The sequence below is a fragment of the Agelaius phoeniceus genome, chromosome 1 (assembly GCF_051311805.1).
Source record: "Agelaius phoeniceus isolate bAgePho1 chromosome 1, bAgePho1.hap1, whole genome shotgun sequence".
Lineage (NCBI taxonomy): Eukaryota > Metazoa > Chordata > Aves > Passeriformes > Icteridae > Agelaius > Agelaius phoeniceus.
Window position 1 is genome coordinate 69,123,321 of NC_135265.1, and position 20,871 is coordinate 69,144,191.

Sequence of the window (20,871 nt, forward strand, 5' to 3'; positions counted from 1 at the left end):
CTCTCAGCTCTGCTCAGCATGTCAATGCACAAAGCTTCCAGGGGCTACCAACACAGGGTGAAAACAAAGGTAATTTTGCACTCAAGAACAATGAAGCTCTGAGCAATACAATTTCCAAACCTTCTGAAGCCCCAAAGAAGTTAAGACTCACCCTAAAGTCTTGCAGTATCAATCTTTTGACTATATTTTAATTACTGGAGTTTCAATTGGATTCATGTTTGATTCTACTGTGGAATACAAGCTCAAGGACAATACAAGCTCTACTGGAATAAAAGCTCAACCTGAAACCGGCCAAGTGCTGCATGATCCACCACACTTCATCATGCCCTTTTCTGGAGCTAAAGGCATGTGCACAACCCAGGAAAAATTTACTAAGAACTCACATCCTTATATTCCATGGTGCACAACAACTTAAAGCATATGATTTGTCTGCAAAGGAAGAGTTTCATGTCAATGGCAAAAGGTGAGGGGGGAAGAACAATCCACAGATTTTAACCTAAAATAGATATTTTTTCCTTACAATTTTAAATCATGAAACCATTTCTTCTGCACATTAAGATGACACCAACTTGCAAAATAATTGTCCCTGCTTGAAGCACCTACAACAGAGTTTGTAGGAAATGGGAAAAGCTTTTTTCACCCACAAATACCAGTCCATGACTACAGCAATCTAAACTGAAAAGGACTTTTAACAGATCTCCCAATGCATTACCCCTTTCAACGGTGGACTCCATGGAATAATGGATGAAACTTGCCATTTTATAGAATTATTCTACAATTACAGAGATCTTTTTTGAAAGAAGAAATCATCTTCCTACAATTTTTTGCCTTAAGTGATGTACACATTCTTTTAGATTTTTTTTGGTCTCTGCCTGGTGAATTAATGTAAAAATTATGTAACAATTCAACAGTTCAAAGTTTTATGCAAAACCTTCTTTTGCCAAGTCCTTAAATAAATCTTAGTACAATAAGGACAAGAATCTGGAGGGAAAGAAAGGAAGGGGATCTGCCTTCATTTGACAAAACTGTCATAGACACCTTCTCCCCCTCTAGCATCTTCTCATTTATTTGTGTGAATAACTGCACAGAGCAGCCACACTGATTTTGGCAGTACTGAAGAGGTCTAGCCCCCAAAAGACATACTGACAGAGCAGCATTAGTGTTACAGAATAATAACAATTTCCATTAAAAGCTGACAAACTACTTGTTCAATAAAACTGTTCATTTCCTTTTTCATGCACTTGTTGAAAAGCACAAGAACAGAGCTTAAAACAGTCTTTTACCATCTGAATAGCATCTGTTAATTTCATCAGCTCAGTTCTTCCTGCATGTCAGATTTGGCTGCACTAGTACCATCAGTATTGAACACGTTTGTAGAAAATGTATCTGTTTAAAAGCATCTCAGTTAATGGCTTAATGAAAGTAGTCAGCAAAGCCAAAGGCCACCTGTTTGTAGAGGAAACTAAATAATCAGGTCCTACATAAAACTGTAACCCATGTGTCCAGAAATTTCTAAGAATCACTTCCCAAATTAAGTCCTCATTCCCTTCAGGATCTCCATCATTCAAATGCATGAAGGCATGAATGTGTGTATAGGAACACACCAGCTGGCAGAGTCATTCAGAAGTCATTTTGAAAGGATAGCCATGTTACTGGTTTGCAAAATAACAATTTATGTTTGTTCTGTCAAAAAAAAATCTTTAATCAAAAACTACAGCCCAAAAAAATTTACAGGCTTCACAGGGTTAGGTAAAGGATGTGCCTTCAGACAGAAGTGGAATGCTTAGTAACTGCAGAATCATCTTGCCTTCCCTAACAACTAGTTCTGCACTGGCTGTTCCATTTCATTGTGAATAAAAGTATTAAATACCAAAGGTGCAAAACTTTTTTTTCTTTTAATATTGAAGTTAAAATGTTCAGAGTAAACATTAAGTCTATTCTCAAACCACAGAAAGCTACTTCAAAGCAGACAAGAAATACTGCCAAGGTAACAAAAACATTCTATCTGCACATGTATAACATAAACATGCCATATACCTGCTTTAGCAAACAATATTGGATATGGCTATTAAATTGATTGAAAGGTTACAAGGCTTCCATAACAAATCCCAAATATCACAGATTTTACCTCTACAAATAATTTAATTTTAATTGCACACTGTATTCATGAGAATAAAGAAATCAGATTTTTTGGTTAGCAACAGAAGTAAGTTTGTAGATAGCTATTTTATGTGAATTGTCAGCACTTCCATCAACTATTACATATTATATTAACCTTTCAGAGACTGCACATTCTGAGGTAGATTTACAGAGCCATACATTTACACTTTACTATTCTTAATTTACCCCTAAGCATCTTAGGCCTAATTCATCATAAGAATAATGTCACAGTACATGCCACAGTTGAGACAGCCACAATACACAGAGTATCACCATACAATATCAGAAAGCATCTGCCCATACAGAACAACATCACACCACATCAAACAGCTTCAAGCATCCACCCTTCACAGGCTTTAGCCCATCCTTTTATACCCCTGATGTTCATGCACTGCACCTGTGTGCCCTCTGTTCCCTTTGTGATTGGTCAGTGCACTTCAGCACTCCCTGTCTTGTTACCTTCAATAGTCACCTGTCCTGCACAGCTGTAGCCCATTAGAGATGAGGCTCCATCACAGCCTCACTCCCAATTACCACAAACTGTGTGCCTGCAGAGTAAGGCAGTAAAACAGCACAGAAAGCAATCATGTTTCAACAACCATAGCAACCAATTGCTTCAGTCATTGCTGATTCCTCCTGATAGCTGCATCATCTTGAGGTTTGACTGCACGCAGTGTGTCCCAGGAAACAGATCTACTGGTCTGAATTTCAGATGGCATGAAGTCTAAGGTAGCCTGTGATTTCTCCTAATGTAACTAGAAGAGATGATCCTGCAGCCTCCTGTCCAGGTATGTTGGGGGATGAGCACCTCAGACATGAAAGGAGAGACCTGCTGGCCCAGGCATCAGAGACCCAAACCACGAAAAGGTGTCTCCTTACTTGCAAATAGCAGACAAGATGGAACTTGAAAAAAAATCTCTGAATCTGCCTAAGGCAGGTTAAGAATCCGTTCCTCCCTTCACTTACAGCAAATTGTTATCATTGGAATGGAGGAAACCCAAATCAAATTCTGTGTTGAAACCTGAACTATATTCTAAGCTCTGCGCATCCACGCACAGTCCTTATTTCATACAGCCCACAAAAAAGGAGCTACACCAATATAGTCCTTAAAAAGTTTCTTTGTATTTTTTCTTTTGTCAAAATAAGTTAAGATCTAAAAAAAAAAAAAATTAAAAAATTTATATACTCAATACTTGAATCCATCAACAAAACAGAGTTGTATAAAGAACAAAGGTGGGGAACACTAATTTCCTGCAAAGTAAAATAAGCACCTGCTTACATCTGGAAATACCTGCTTATTACAATAAACCATAGATTAAAAGGACTCTAAAAAACATGGAAGATAATATAAACCCCTTTCTGACACTTCATAGTTCATATTTTATGCCTAACTTTTCCAGAAGAAAAATCATAATTATCTTGTAAGACTGAAACCAGCTGTACCTTTCCTGCTCAAGATGATGTTCATTAATTATAAAAACTAGCAGAACACAATATCCAGAAACATTCTGCTTCATTCAATAAAGATACCGCCATTGTTTAGCCTGTTCAGAAGTTTTCCATGTGAATTATGGTTTTGGGGGAAAGTGAATACTGTCTGGTTTCTGTATTTTTAATTGAATTCAAATTTCCATCAAAATGTCCCAAATTAAAATTAATTATTAGCTGGTAAGCAGGAAATGCATCAATCATTACCTTATAAAATTAGAATGCATAAATATTAAGAAATCAGCTATATTTGTGTTAGACTGTATAATTGCTTAAAAGTGAAAAAAAAAGCTTACTTTAGCATAAAGCACTAACATTACTTAGCAAGCAACTAATTTTCACTTTTTTTTCCAGATGGTGAAAACCAAGCATTTTCAAGGAAAACAACATATAACACACAAAAGCTTCTCTATTCTATTAAAATGTTCATTTTTAATTGTGTTTTAAATCAATTCAGCTTGACTGATGTCCTGGTTTGCTCACACCAATCTTCAAGCTCCCCCTCCCATGACCAGAATAAAGGTTGCTAAGTTTCATACTGATGGGGAGTAGGGAGCTGCTAGCTCACATAAATGATTTCTGGCATGCATCAAAGGAAGGCCTTTGCAAGGGTCCTCCCTAACAATCTTCAAGTGGTTCTCTCAGGAAAACTGATTACTCTCTAAAGATGGTAGTCTGGAATAGAGTTCCCAGTCTCAATTAACCTGGGCTGGTTTCAGCTAATGAAGTGGAAGTGAGGAAAAAAATTAACAAGATATGGTACACTACTTTTAGCATATGGCCTTATTTATATTTAGAGCTGCTTCAAGCCCTAAAATGAAGATTTGATCAACATATAGTAAAGTTAAAATCAGCAAAAAAATATTATTTTATTTGCAGTGTCTAAATTAAGTATCTTTATAAAAATAACAAGCAAGGCACATCATAAAATGGAAACTACACTCTAAAGGTCTGCCCTTAGTAAGTTTAGCTGAAAACAGAGATGGGAGAAAACATGTCAGTCCTATTTTCAAGAAGGTCAAGAAGGAGGATCTGGAGAACTACAAGCCAGTCAGGCTCACCTCAATCCCTCAGAAGGTGTCCAAGCAAGTAATCTTGGAAATAAATTCCACAACATGTGAAGGTGACTAGGAGACTTCAGCCTGAATTTATGAAGGGGAAATCATGTCTGATACACCTGTTAGCCTTCCATAAAAGATTTTTGTCTTGGCAGATGAGAGAAGTGGACATATGTTGGTCCTGACTTTAGCAGGGCTTTTGACAATGTCTCCCAGGACATATTCATAAAGAAATTGACAAAAAAAGGGCAGTGAGTGGTGGACAATGAGGTGGACTGAACATGGGCTGAACTGTCAGCCTTGGGAGATTGTTATCAGCTGCTCTGAGCTGTCAGCCTCGGGAGATTGCTACGAGCTGCAGACAGTCCATCTAGAGGCTGGTCACCAGCAGTGTGCCCCAGGGGTCAGAGGGGGCCCAATACTATTTTAACATCTCCATTCGTGGCCGAGTAGAAATCTACAGATGACACAAAACTGGGAAGCATTGTTGATAAAGCAGATGAATGTGAGGCACCACTACAGACTGAGAAAATGGGCCAACAGAACATCAGCAAGTTCAACAAAGGGAAGAGCAAAATCCTGCTCCTGGGGAGGATTAACCTCAAGGACTGGTATATGCTGGGGTCTGGCTAGCAGGGCAGCAGTTTTGCAGGAGAAGAGCTGATGGTCCAGGTGGATAACAAGGACTGGACTGTGAGACAGTCACACAAAGAAAGGCCTAGAGCATCCTGAGCTGCATTAGGAAGACCACTGCCAGCAGGCCAAGGGAGCTGATCCCTCTCCTCTGCTCAGTACCAGTAAAGTCACACCTGGATTGCTGTGTCTAGCTTTGGGCTTCCCAGTGAAGCCCAGGGAAGGGCCACAGAGATGATAAAGGGATTGCAGCATCACAAAAACACTGGAATAATAATGCAATAATCAGGTTTCCATCTCTTTTTTTTTGGCCACTATTTCCTCTAAAGCATGGTTAACATTAAGCCTGAGCAACCAGGCTTAATGTTAATACCATCTTTAACATACCCCACAAAAAGCAAAGCAACATATCCCCACCACAAAAAAAAAAAAGTTAGAGATAATGCCATATGCTTTGTGTCCAGAAGACAGAATGTTTCAAAATACCTTGATATTTTCAAGAGGAAGGATGGCTAGTCAACTTCCTTCAGTATTTTTAAAAATAATCAAGATTTCAGTTTTCAAAAAGAAAACAAAAAAAACCCAAACAAACAGTAACATGCTGACTTCCATTCTTACATATGACAAGTCAAAAATACTCTTTAAATGGCAATCTATTTTTTATAGCAGGTATGTGGGGGTGATGGGTTGTTTAGTTTTTTTCCAAACAGGGCAGCTGCAATGATTTGCAAATCAAAGAAATCCTGGCGCTCTCTGGTGTAAGGACTGCATTTTTTTCACTCTACCAGAGAGCTCAAGTAGTGGCTTTTAGCTGTGCTAAGAAAAGGAAACTGCAGATCTCTGAAGCAGTGTCCTGCTGTTGAGAAACCCAAAGAAAAGCCAAGTCAAAACTTACATAATCCCTACCAGAAATGAGTTGCCTAGAAATATTCTACTGTATGCTCATAACTCCTTATGAAATAAAGGCTCCAGTATCCATGCAGTGTTTTAAGTAAAGGGTAACAGGCCATTTTCTTCATGACTGCTTTTGATTTTATCATCTAAATGTTTAAATCTACACTAGCTCAAACACCACCTACAATTATGCCAACACTTTGTCAAAAATAACTTTATCTATATATTTAAAAAAACAAACCCAAACCCACACCAGATATCTATTCTAAGTCATGGAGCCAGGAGAAATTCAACATGCTGGAATCCCCCATCACCATCTAGAGGGTGTTATCAGACAGCACAGTGAGGTGCAAATAGGCAGAGACAGAGACAACACCATTTGAAAACAAAAGTCTTCACTTCCTCCTTTCAGAATTCATATATTAATATAAAACAATTTGTGGTTTACCTTCTTTCTAACCCACTCCATCTCTCTTATATATTTATTACATATGTTCAATAGCCTATTTAATCTGCTTGGTTTTCATATTCTTTTCCCCTAGAGCATTATGCCAATATTAAAAAAAAAAAAAAAGAGCATCAATGACACACTGTTCTTGTGTGTCATTATTTCTTTTCAACTTTTTAATCTAATTGAGTTATGCTTTATATTCTATTTTCTTCTCTCCCAGTACAAGAAACTCATACACAGGCATAGGAATGAGTGAGCACACTTTCCTACATAACCACATCCTTCTACTGTTTATAAACATCTTACCATCTCTGGCCACAGCCTTTCATCATTTATTTACAATTTATTTTTCAATCCTCTAATTTTCCTCTAGTCTCTAGTTCCCCACATAAGGTGCTGTGTGACCTGACACCAACCCAGCAAAGCATTTATACTGTTCAACATCTTTGTAACACTTTAAATGTCTCCTTAATGGCTTTTGCAGATTGGAGCAAAACAGTCAGTGTCCTGAAGAACCAAAGTTTTCCTTCTATCAGTTGATGAGATTTTTTTAATTTGTGGCCTTGCCTCTGAATCACTTCCTGGAGAAGCTTCCAGAACAAAACCACAGGGCTGTTCTTGCCCTGTCATCCCATAGCACCCAAATTTTTAATCCTTCAGGGTTTTTGCCTCAGAATAACCTGTTATGCATACCACATGCACAGTGAACCAGAATAAATATTATTTTGGTACATCTATTTTCCAGTGTCATAATATTTATTCATTCCAGTATCCTTCATGCAGGCCCTGGCTAAGTATTGTTCTTTCCTTTATTCTGGCATCTATCAAATCCTCACAGGTAACTAGTAATTTTATTCCCAAAGTAGTGAGAAAACAGAATTATTTTCCTGCTTAAATACTACCCATATCTAATGAACAAGTTACCATTTCTTCACCTCTCACAAAGCAGGAACAATAGCTGTAAGGCTTTAATCCTTCAGGTTAATTGAAAATCTCACAAGCCTTCATCTCCACACCATAAAGTTTAATAGAAATTTCTCCCATCATAATGCACAGGTTTAAGTGGCTATGCATGTGACCTCTAAACTCATACTGATTACTTCAAAGAGCCTGTAAAGTTTTAGAAGGAACAAACAGTGATAACGCATGATCATAAACTGGAATAATTGTAGAGATTAAAAAGGACAGGAGAGAGAGAAACTCAGCAGAATTTTGTTCTTGACTTGTTTTTTCACACTTGGGGAAGGAAAGTTTCTTGTTTGGGATATTTGGAGGAGAAAAAAAATATCACATTTTCTTCCTCAGAGGTATTTTTTCTGGTCACACCTAAAACCCCAAAAATGGTTAGAAAACAGACATGTAAAACTAAGTTTGTCTCTTCCTATGATTTGAGACTATTTTAGTGAGGCATATATAGGAAAACTGCCCAGCTCTAAAGGCCCTCCTCCTAGTTCTGAAAACAAAGTCAAAGAATAAAGCAGAGCTCTCCATCCATACCTGTTCTTTAATTTTCACATTTTTATAGAGCATCTCATATCAATGGGCATTATACTTAAGACCTCCAACTTCTGGAATGGGAGATGAGAGCAGAAACCAAGCTTTAGTTATATAAACACATTTTCCTTATGGAATAAGCTTAGAAATGTAAATTTGCAATTTTCCAAGCACAGAACAACAATGGTGGCTGGCAAATACAGCCACCGACAAAAAAACTTTGTTTATAAACACAGAGAAAAAGAAATTGTGTTTTGAAACGGTTAGTGTATCATTTTATTGGCTTTACCACACACGAATAAAAAGAGCAAGCTCTGACAATAGGAAACACAATTAAATTCTGTTTGTTTCTTGGAAATGAAGCATATATGGTTTGTAATCTTGGTTTGAGTACATGAGAACACTCTGATCCCTTTCAACATCTGTGAGGAAAGAAGGTAAGAAAAACCCAAAGCACACCTACAGTGGAAAGGGACACATCTGGAAAAGAAAATCACTTATTTGGGTAAAGTTGGGATAGAAGACAGGGCTGAAATGGAATTTTTCTCCTGTCTATCAACAGGCCTTGATTTTGGATAGATACTGTCTAGAAGCCAGTAAAACATTTGCTGCATCTCGTAATCATTCACGTCTGTGCTATTTATATATGTGTATACATGTGCATATACACACTCTTACAAACTATATATATTTTTATATATTTATATATATATATATATATTTGATTACAAGCTGTTGCTCATTTATGCTTTTCTCTAGTTAACTAAGGAACAATACTCTCCAGTCCCTCTTCTTCTGTAAAATTACCTGGAAGCACATGTGACACGATTTCCACTAACTGAAGTATTTACACACAGACTGAACACATCTCTGCAAGTTATGCCCTGCCCTAGACAGAAGTTACTGGAAAGAATAGATTAAATCCTTCTGATCATCCCACTCATTCTGTCAATCTAGATAATATAAAGCTCCCTCCTACTTTCACATCAGTAACAGTTGAACTTTGTTATTTCATATTAAAAACAACAAGGAGGAGAAAAACATGTATTTTAAGGACCTGTAGAGCTGAAGTTTTATATGCATTTTCCCTCTACTTACCTCATCTCTAAATGACCTTCTTTAAGGTGAATTCCCAAGCAGAGTGAAGTTCTAAAATATTTAGTAGTCGTTTATTTATATATTTGTTTACTTATTTAATGTTTTCATCTTTCTTTTTCAAAAAGACATGAGTCTTATGCCAAGATTTCCCATGCTAGCATGCCATCCCCTCTCCACCACAAGTTCTTCATTAGATGAGGGTATCTGAGTTCTTTGTGAGACAGAGCACTAACCTATGGGTCAGGAGCTTCATGTATCTGCACTGGTCTAACTGACAATAGGATGCTTTCAAAAGCACAAAGTAGAACATCTGCAGTAAAGGAGAACACTTTATACATAAATAAAGATATGCAACGTCACTGGGGGAAATCTAGAACTGACAATCTTTTTCTTTCAAATTTTCCTCAATTTGATGGGCTACTTTGCCTCAAACAAGGACAGGAGCAAGTTTTGTCACAAAACCTATTAAAAATGTGCACTCACAAAGCATTTGGGTCAATACCTCCACTTTGATTATATTGTTTTATTACTCTCTTTAAACATTTTATTGCTACATTATTAAATAAACGGATGTAGAAATGCCTCAGTGTAATTAGCTACATATGTCATCCTGATTCAGGGAAATAATTCATTATATACACCTTACTTTAGATAATGGCACATTTGTATTATGATTTAAAGTGGAAGGGATATACTTGTTACCAGTGATTACTTTGGAGTTTACACTTTTGATCTCCTTCCAAAAGTTTTTATACGCACTAGGCAGATTTCTCTAAAATTGGAACAGAGAATGAATTGTGGGAAATGAAATGAGAAGAAAGACGTGAGGTCCTCAGTTGCCACATTCATTAAGACGCTTTTTGTGTTAAAACCAAATTGTTCATTACCCAAGACATCCTGTGACTCAGTTCAGAGGCTAGTGGAGAGCCACAGAAAGTGGCTCCAAACCTTTCCATATCATACTTCAAAATTGTGGTGGGTGACATACGCTGAAATAAAAACAATAAGGACTCTAGTGATGAAAACATATGTAACTTCTCCCTCAAGCAAATCTGGCTGACACAAGTGGAACGCTCTGTTCACTGGTTCAGATCATCAGTGCTAAAATCCACATACCTGGGATAATTCCCTTCTGTACAGAAATTCTTCCTGAAAACATAAAGATAATTTCTTTTGGACTGACATTTAAAGTGCGGAGGGGAATCATTGAGGTCAAACTAAATTCAACTATGTTGACATGGTTCTGCATCCCAAACGACAAACTACTGCTATCATCACTTCAGTCTGTTTACTGTAGTTTAAAGCTCAATATTACAGAAATGCAAAGTAATTACCCAGAATAATCATGTAGAGAAAAAGTTCAGTTACTAACAGTTCAAAGCCATGGATAAAATATGCAATTCCCCAGAGGCAAACTGGGATGAAGAAAAGTTGCAAAAACCAAGTAATACTCTGTAAAAATGTAACATTATGTAAATATTATATATTTCACTCTTGATTATCCAGTAGCCTTATCCCTGTGGATTGCATCTGTTCTCAGGGACCTCAAATCCATGCTGATTGAACAGATTACTATAATCTATTCCTAGAATAAATCACAGAATAGATATTACACTACCAGAAATAGGTATTATATAATAGATATTATAGTACTCAGAAAAAATAAACTATAAAACTTCTCACCACCACCACCACCAAAGAACCTAATATGTAGAACATAGCTCTTTAGCTCCTCAAATCTATCATCTGTCATTTATCTCTGTTCTTTCTATATGAGGGACAATGGCTATTTTTTAACAAAGGGGAGCAAGTATGGATATAAGGATAGGTAATGAAAAAATAATGCAGTAACCTAATGAGGATAATGGGGTGTTCAAGGATTTCCTTAATTAAATGGCTGGTGGCAAGAGAAATTCTCAACAGCTACACAGAACAAACTACATTGCAACTAATAGGAGGAGGAGAAAGAGTAGGGGCAAGTCAAGAAAACGACTGGGTAGTATTCAATATTCAATATAAAATTCAATATTCAATATAAAATTCAGCTGAGAGCAAGAGCTGCAAAAGGATGTGCTTGCAGCACAATGCCTGGAGGGGAAAAGAAGAAGGCATCCCAGATGTCTGCAAGAAAAAAGATTTCTGTTGCTTTCTAGTAAAAATATTCAAGAAAGCCAAATTGGAACTGAAACTCAAATCTATATACTATGTAACATATAGTATATATACTACTATATCAGTGCAATTTAACTTTAAGAGCAACATAATACAATAATCTTAATAACTAGCAAGTAACAAATAAGTAATTCTGAGTTAAAGATGATCAGATGTCTCAGGTTTTCCTATATCTGTGGCCACACACTATATGTGCTTAAACATTTAAGGTTTAGGTGTTCATTAAGGCACAGATGTTCATCTGTGTTCACCTTTCTTCCAGTATTGCCTGGACCGGTTTTAATATCATCTCAGACAGTAAAATTCGTGACCACAGCTAGAAACCTGGTGACACAGTCCAACAGCATAGTACTGGCTCTCCAAAGGGATGGGAAAGCTGAGCTCTCTTGGAAGCAAGGATGAGGTTGCAAGGAGGATGGAAAGAAGAGTAGGACAGCACAGGGAAGCAGAGCTGTGAAACTGTGACCTGGCCCTTCAGCCACAGATGTTTCATGTGGAGTCAAGCACAGGCTTTTGTTCATCCATGTTCAAATCCAGTCAGGTGATACATTTCAAATGCATGCTGATCATGGGTGTGGGTTAGTCCCACACAGTTAGGTCCAAACACAGTCTAGACAACTTCCCATGCTCACAATAAAAGGTTTGCTATTTTAGAAGCACATTACCTATCTTGCCTTTTCAGAAAGGAAATAAAATCTTGATTAAACTTTTTTAAATGTAGTTTTATGTAGACAAAATTGTCTTTTAATAACTTTGAATCATAGAGTCCTCTGAGTTGGAAGGGACCCATCAGGACCATTGAGTCCAACTTCTGTGTGCCAGATTTATGTTCTTGGGTTCTCTCATGATAACAAATGCAACAGAGGACAGATTCTCAATAGTTCTTCATCTTTTAATATTTCTACATTTTAAAAAAGTAAGAGAACCCCTATATTAATCATCAAAGTGGTAAAACAGTCCACTAATAACTCAGTGTTATATGGATTACTTCATAAGGACAGGCTGGGGAAAATAAAACTTGCAAGCTGGCTACAGAGAAGATGACAAAAAGAAGATATCCTTGAGTCCAGTACTCAGCAAGCAAACAAAGGCTTTGCATCAGCCCCTATTGGAGATGCCTTGGTGACTTTAGAATAGAGAACAATCAGAAAAACAGAAACAAAAAAATCCAGCAGATGTCTCTAAATGAGGAGAACAGAGACAGGTGACTAACTAGCCTGAGAGAAATAAAAATAAAATGGGAGCAGTGCCACAGTGTTATCATTTTTGTAGTGCCACCTGGAGAGGTAGCAGGCTTATCAATGAATGCCAAAAATGAACAGTACCCATCTGCTCACCCTAATAAATAACCCTTACTAGAAAAAATACAAAGGAATATAATTCCCTTGGCACATTTTCAGCAGACCTGTTTGTTTAAAATATTTATTTGGGTCTTACATGGCTTAACAACTATTTGCTGAGAACACAATAATGCTTTAAGATGACCCTTGGAAGCATGGAGCAAGTCAGTAGCTGTAAGAATTCATGAAGACAGAAAGCTCCAATAACTTCCTTTTAAACAAGCAAAAGCTCTGCAATTACCACTGCTTTCAAAATGTCTTTAGAAAGATATTTCTGACCAACTGAATGGACTGATAGCAAAACCCTGAATGAGAGACACTTCAAAGTCTGAAAAGTCAGCACTCTTCTGGAGGTAAAAGCAGCAGAAGCTATCTCCATTCAAAAAGAACTTCAAGAACCATGGTACAAGATCAGTTTACCTCCTCTACTGTCCACCACAAATGGCAAAGAGTAACCACTCTGCTGATGCTAAGTGTGGATTGAGAAAGGAGGTCAGACATGGCTGGAGGTAAAATGAGAAATGCTCAGGTCTCTTGATGTACTGTTACAAAAAGAAATGGCATGGAAGAGAAGACTAAAGCAGGCAGATGGGTCTGCCTTCATGAGTTTGAAAGCAAAATGCCTCTTTAGCACTAACCTTTATCAACTCCAACCACTGCTTATGTAATGAAGGCGTAGGAGTATGGAACAGAAATTTGAACTTGCTAAAACTGAGACACTTCCAAGCTGGACTTTTGATTCAATGGTGTATTTATTTTTCATACATGACATATACAACTGGAAAATACCCTGGTCTGTTTAATATCTTCAATTCTACCACCTCCATAAAAGCAATATAAGTCTGAATTCACACAAAATTATCCAGAACAGGACAGACCACTGTACACAGCCAGAATACAGCTACTACCATTTTGCAAATGTTTCACATAAATGTTTTTGCACTAAATTTTGGCTTTCATCTGACAAAAATATGACAGAATGAAACTTAAAATATGCACATACAAACATGCATGAAGGGAAAGAGGAACACAACAGAAAGCAATTCTGAGGAGACAGAAATCACAAGATGTGAGCAGACACATATCCACATAAGCCAGAGTTCTGTAAATGACTGTACACATGCAGTCATAGTTCATAGTTCCTACAACAGATTTTAAAAAACTCCCAAACAGCATTTCACCAAAACAAAGCCAGCAGGTACTGCACTGGTTCCTATAGACTCAAGCACCTTTACCAAGTACCAGCTGGCTCTTCCAGCTGAATCACAAAAGACAACACCACAGTATAACCATGCACATTATTTCTGCTGCTTTATACTCCCTGTCTTAGCATGAACACAGTTAAGTAATAAAAACTCACCAACACAATTTTGTTCACCTGTGAACTGGCCCACACTTTTTGAAATAATAAGAGCAGGAATTCTCTGATACAAAACCAAACAGAAGGCTCAGTTTAAATCCAAACAAACAAAGCCTTCCACCAAAGATAACAAACTTTCAAGGATTTTAACTGTAGCATTTTCCACGTGACATTCCCTTTCTAGTCCAACTAAAACAGCTGGTTTGGGTTTTTTAAATAAGTATTTTTATGAAACACTTGCAGCAAAGCCTGAATCACTGAAAATTTGAATGCAAAACAGATATCCTTATGTTTTAATTTGTTATAAAAATTAGCCAGGATAAAATTTAAAGTTTTTATAATGTTAATCATTCAATGTTAGCAGCAAAAGATTCCTTCTATTCCCTCCTTCTGTTGACTGCATCTTATATTTAAAACATGTATGTTCCAACACAAGTAAGGTTCATTGCCATGGCAGAGAGATTTTGCGCATGCTACAGGAATGAACAGAGGCAGCTGGTGCCACAGCCTTCTCCTGACATCTCTAAGAATGGTACAAAATAAATTCTTTAAAGATACAACATATGTTCTCATTTTATCAAGCACTGAACTGTTCTCATTGTGATAAGAAAAAACATGCCTCTAAGTGGTATCACTCCACTGACACCATTTCATATCCTTTTTATAATGGTCTTCTGAGGACCTCCCAGAGGAGAGCATCCTGCCCCTAGCATGCACAACACTGAAATATATTTTAGAAAAATTGTAATCACCGAACCAGACATGTTCCTAAACTTTAATCTCTGAAAACCTTTCACTTTGCTAAAAGCCTGCATTAAAAAAAAACCAAAAAACCCCAAACAAACAAATAAACAAACACAACTAAACCCCACTAAGTTTAATAATTTTCTTTTTAAATCAGCTAGTTAGTAAGGATTACTCTACCCAGACTTGAAAATATTTCAGGACTGTAAAATTTAGGCTCAAAAATCTCCCTAGGAACAAACATTTACATTTGTCTCAGTGGAAGCAGGTTCAGCTTTTGATCTTTTATGATGATTCCTCTTCGACATGAAATTTTATCACACATGGGACCTTAAATGGTTCCAGCTTTGTTTAACTGATCCTTTTTTCTTGAACCCATCCAGAATTATTTGGTATCTGCTCCCTACATTGTAAAAGAAGAGTTTTTCTTCCCTTGCCTCTCCACCCAGGTTACCAGAATGAGTAATGGTCACCAAAAATAAAACTTGCTAACTTGCCCACCCATAAAAATGACACTTCTGGAAACTGTAATTTATAGAAGTACAAGCAGCAGATGGATGCATTCCAATTTAAATATCTGAATCAGAGCCTAAAGGGCCAGTAGTTATAAAATGGTCTTAATTTCATATAAACAGAGCAATCAATGGGTAATCAACAACACAGTAAGTATAAAATCCCAGTTTTTTCATGTACCATCAAATCTTTTTAATAAATTCATCTTGACTTCTTTCTACTGACAAATACAGGTAGTTGGGAAAAAAGTGGCTGTAAAAGTATGGTATCTACCTGCTTAAAAAAATTCCTTAGGACATGGACCAATGAAGTGGAATTATTTAAACCAAAGTGGAAGAACAAATTAAATGCATGAAATCTTTGCTGATGCTGGCATCAGGTTACTTCAGTTCCCACTCTAAGTCAGGAACATCAGAGTTTTTCCAGGACATCAGTCCTAATGCTGGCAAAATCCAACCAGCCTGCTGTCAGACAGGTGAAACAGACTGACTGTTCTCTCCCATATTACACCAGAAATCAACTTGTGTCAACTGAATCAAGGGTGTTTGGTTTTGCTTTTGAGCTGTGTATCTACTCTAAGGGTGTGAATCTAGTTATTTGGTCTTATTGTAGTATGCTAGGAGGAGTTGTGCTTAAATAATTCTGCTGGTTTTCCTGGCAGGCTTGGAAAATCAAGAAACTTCTGTAAGCAAAGCAAACAAATGCACAAACCAAACCAGATGCTCTTGGTGCACAGTAGATGAGAGTTTTCAGCTACCTAGACATCCTTAATTATTTTCAGCAAATAAGTCATCTGGGTAAAGCTGTTTGTTGTCGTAAAGGTTGTGCATTCCTCTGTTGAGGTAATCTCATCTTGGAGCACTCAGTGTTTCATTGACAAAATAAATAGAGCATTTTTTTCTTGCAACTACTAAAAAGAAAGTGAAGTCATGAACAGAACCCAAAACCATCTTTTTCTGTAGCACCTAGAGAAGGCAATAAAAGGAGGTTTTGTAAGATATTCTGTTCCTGCTAAGCAATGGCAGAGAGCTCTCTTGTTGCAAGAAGCAGCAGACTCTTGGTCAACCAAGACGCTTTAGCCCTGAATATTCAAGAATCAGTTTTTTAAAAGTACTTATGCTTATTTATTATCTTATATAAGAAGGGATTATGATGACTGTAAGACACAAGGCTACTTGAGTTACACAGCAGTCATCAGTGCCTGGTGCACATTCATCCCCCAGGCTGTGGTATATTTGTATGTAGGAATTTATTTTGGGATCACCAGAGAATTCTCAAGAATTTCCACAAAAAACTTTCTACAGAAATGCTGCTTCACATCTCACTCTGTTTATGCTCTGTCTTGCTGTGAGGGTAAAAGTTTAGTTCCAAATGCAAATCACAGATTGTAAATATCAGAAGGTGCTAGATGTGTCATCAGAAGGGAATCTCTAATAGCAACCATCAGTAGGAAGTATAACCCCAGTTTGCTAAAAATTCTGTATTCACATCTGATGATGACATCTTTATATAGTATCATCAGTGATGCTCTGAATGGGTACAGTTTGACAGGTGCATATCTTAGATTCTAGTGATACTATATTTTAAGAGTGATGTAAATAGTAAGACATAGTTTCACAATGTAAATATATTACCTATATATGCTTTGCCTCAAAAAACTCTACTAGCCTTTTATTTTATTTTTTATACAGCACCTCATGTTTCAAGGAATGGAAAACAATTTGATATGAAATCACGAGCATTCTTTTTAAAATCAAAGTACTTTGAATACTTTCAGGAACAGAATAAAGTCACTTAAGTGCAGATTCTGGTTTGATCATGCACACCTGAGGCAGGAACTCCAAAAGGCAGACAGTTTGGCAGTGGTGTGGTGGGGAGGATGTGTGTTTGTGTATTTTCTGCAGGTGTGCACATGGGGAATGTGGACTGCAAAAAAACATATCCTATTCTGTCAAACCACTTCAAATTGCATAGAGTATTTTCCATGTACTGTAATGCTTGAGCAATCAAATTTGCATCAGATGGCCCACTCTACTAATTGTTCAAGCATATATTGGAATATTTCCACAGCTCAAAAAGTCTTGACACATACAGAAAATACAGCAAGAGCTGCATTTCTCCACTGTATTTTGGAATTGCAGTAATTTCCCCTGGAATGGGAAAAGCAGATACCCAATTCTCAAATTGGGTAATTAACTACTGCTCACCTCTCGCTGGTGACAGTTACCACAAAGGAGGAGCTTTATAGTAGTAATGGAAGATTAGAGAAATGAAATTTTAAACACCCTCGCAAAATTTCAGGGCTGAACAAATGAACTGTACAAGGAAAAGAGTTTGTGCTGAACCTTGCTTTCAGGATGCATAAGCCCTCTCTTTTGGTTCAGAAATTCCAACTTAGTAATCTCAGAAAGAAGTATGAGCTCCAGGATAGTAAGATCCTGATACAAAGAACTCAGTGATTTAACAACTAGAATTCTCCTCCCCATCAAAGATGCTCATAACATGCACAACCTTGCCTAAAATCTCAGCTACAAGTCCTGCAGAGAATTAAAGCACCAGTTATGGTGAAGGTCTATCTCCCATTTTCTTACTTCTCATGGCAAATACAGTGCACTAAGCAGTCAAACTGCCCACAAGGAAAGTAAAGTCTAATGACAGTAAGAGAGGGATGGTCCCAGAACTAAGCTTAGGGATGAGTTTTGAAGATAACCCCTGGACCAATCTCCTTTAGAAATTAATACAAGCTTTACTTCTGTACTTCACAGAACTACAGGATCACAAAATAATTTCAGTTCAAAAAGACCACTGGAGGTGGCCTAGTTCAAAACCCTGTCCAAAGAAGGTCACTCAGAGGGACTTTCCCTACTTGGATTTGAAATCTCCAGCAAGAGTTTCAACAACTTCTCTGGGCAACCTAATTATGGCTCATTTGGATTTAGTGCTCTCCCCACCATGATTTCTTCATACAGAGAGATCCACACAAAACAACTGCTTCTAATACACAAAAGCAAACCTAGAGTTTGCCTAAATGATGTTTTCAAAAAGGGAAAATGGGCAGATACTGTATGTGCAAAACTTGGGAAATATTAAAGGTTCACAAGTCACACAAAAAGAAATCTCACACTTACATAGCCACTTCTCAAGTTTCAGAAACTGCACTTACTATTTACTTCTATCTACTTTGTCTATGCCTGACCTGTAATACATGATGCACTGTAAAGGTCCTACCTTTCCTTTTCTTTTTGCATCTGGCTACCAACACTACAAAAGTGAAATACTAACTGATTTTGAGCTCTTTCTTAAAAATTATTTTTCACAGTTACGGATTTTCATTCCAAACATCTAGAATATTTGTAATTCAGAATTTAGTTGTGGAAGGGTAGGTGTTATACCACAAAATCAGGAGATTTTTAACTTTAAAATAATTCATTTCAGATGCCATATATCACAAATTGAGATGTTAATTAATACAGAAAAGTTGATAGGTTTATGAAGAGCTATTGTGTATACTTTTCCAGATGATGGCAACATGCTGACAGCTTTAAAGAAGTAGATGTGCTACTGTAAGGTTTATTGTCTAAGCAGCCTCCTCCCTCTGCAGCAATCTAACAGTTTACATTTACAGTTGATGATAACTTCTATTATGTTCCAATACTTGCTAATCATTGCAGAGACTGTGAAAAACAGCATCATTTGTCACAAGCTCTCTCCTGCAGACACACTATTCTTCTAAAAGACAACAAATGCAATGTTTTCTCTTAAAGCATCCATTCGTAGTTCTTTTAAAATATTTCAGACAGCACTATCCTATTTTCCTCTTCTGTAAGATGTGTCAGCCAACAGAACATAATTCATTCTCAGGTTTACAGTAAGCTTTCCTTTGCAAGCAGCAGAACTAGCAAAAGTTTATTTCCTCTGTGTTTGGAGGCAAAGTTAGTTTGCAGATACAGTGGTAAGGGACAAATTCATCCTGCTACCTCTTCTTTGCCTATGGAGTTTATAGGGTTTATCTTCTTTATAAAGCCCTTTATTCTCACACACCACCTGTACCTTGCTGTCTCTGGTGACCCAGACATTCTGTGAAATTTAACAGAAGTGGAAAAAAAAGGGCTGACAGCAGACCCACAAATACCATCTTGGAGACATAATTTCCTTAGGCCTTTATGCTTAAAACCTGAATTTTTTTAGAAAAGTATTAAACTCAAGTTAACAATGTCTTCAAAAAGTGATGGCAAAGCACCACACCCAGCAACAACTTCAGTGGAAGTAGCACTCTGGTTCTCAAAACCAATACAACTTTAGTCTATTCTCACTGATAAAGGTCATTGCTAAAGCAATCTGCCACTCTGGGGGCAGATGACACTTACATACATCCACTTCACTTCTCTCATATCATTCATCCAGGATAGTCCCTGCTTTGCACCAGGCTGCAACACATTTAAGTGTGAACAGATTGATTAACCACCAGAAATCTGAAACAAGCTGCCACTGCATTTCACTACAGATGAGCAGGGATTGCTGGAGAGACTTTGTGGAGTCAAACCATACGTGCACAGGGGGGCTGTGCAACACAAACTACGCATTTCAATACGGGTGATCTTGGGCAGAAAACAGTCATTGCTTTTTAAGGGTTTGCTTTTTCAAAAGTGTTGGGAGGCATGACAGCAAAGATGACTGGTTTTTCTGAAACAGTAGAGGCACACAGAAAACAATACACACAGAAAAACACACAGAAACAATAAGCTATTTCAGAGCCAGAGAAGTTGATGAACTGACATATTCAAGCATAAGAAACCAAATCCCAACTCCTAATCAGTAGAGGTCAGACAACTGTTTTTCAATTATATCCTAGAAATTCTTGTGGCAGTCATCAAACAGAAGGTTTGTTACAGAGTTAGAAAAGTTTTCCAACTTATATAATAATATCTTGATTTTTCAACTATGCTGTCTCAAAATATATAACAAGCAAGATAGGATATCTTGCTTCACAATACATTAAGTAATACATTAAACAGTATTTTTCTACTTTTAATTCTGTCTGACACCAAAAAAGTAGACTGTGTATATATTTTATTTGCCTGTTTCTCAGATTTGTACCTTAAAAATATTGCTCTCCTTCTAAAAGGAGTTAATAATTTTGTAGTGAAACAAATGCAAATGAGAAAAAACATTGGCTTACCAACATCCCTTCTCAATTGCAAATGCAGAAGTAGCAATATAACCTCATCAAACAGCAGCTAGAAACATATAAAACAAATAAATACTTGGATCACCTACTTAATTCCTTTTCTGATGTTTGGATCACTTCCTCAAGCACACAAACAATTTTACAATACACTCCAAAATCATTGTAGATGATAAACAACACATCAGCATGGCCTAAGCATATGTCATGCTTATTTGAGAAGGCAATGTCTGCCACAAAAGGTTCTGCCTATGTTCTGTGTTATGTTGCAGTTGCTACAA

General features: G+C 37.1%; 1 protein-coding gene across 17 annotated transcripts in view; it reads right to left on the bottom strand.

The window, feature by feature from the left end:
• Positions 1-20,871, bottom strand: part of FARS2 (phenylalanyl-tRNA synthetase 2, mitochondrial) — a 231,007-nt gene that overhangs the window by 195,243 nt on the left and 14,893 nt on the right. The window contains exon 1 of one of the 17 annotated variants that reach the window (XM_077181164.1): positions 2,620-2,717. The exons of the other annotated variants lie outside the window; for them this stretch is intronic. The gene's annotated coding sequence lies outside the window, so the exon portion shown is untranslated. Of the gene's footprint in view, positions 1-2,619; positions 2,718-20,871 lie in introns of those variants that run through there. 17 annotated transcript variants of the gene reach the window in all.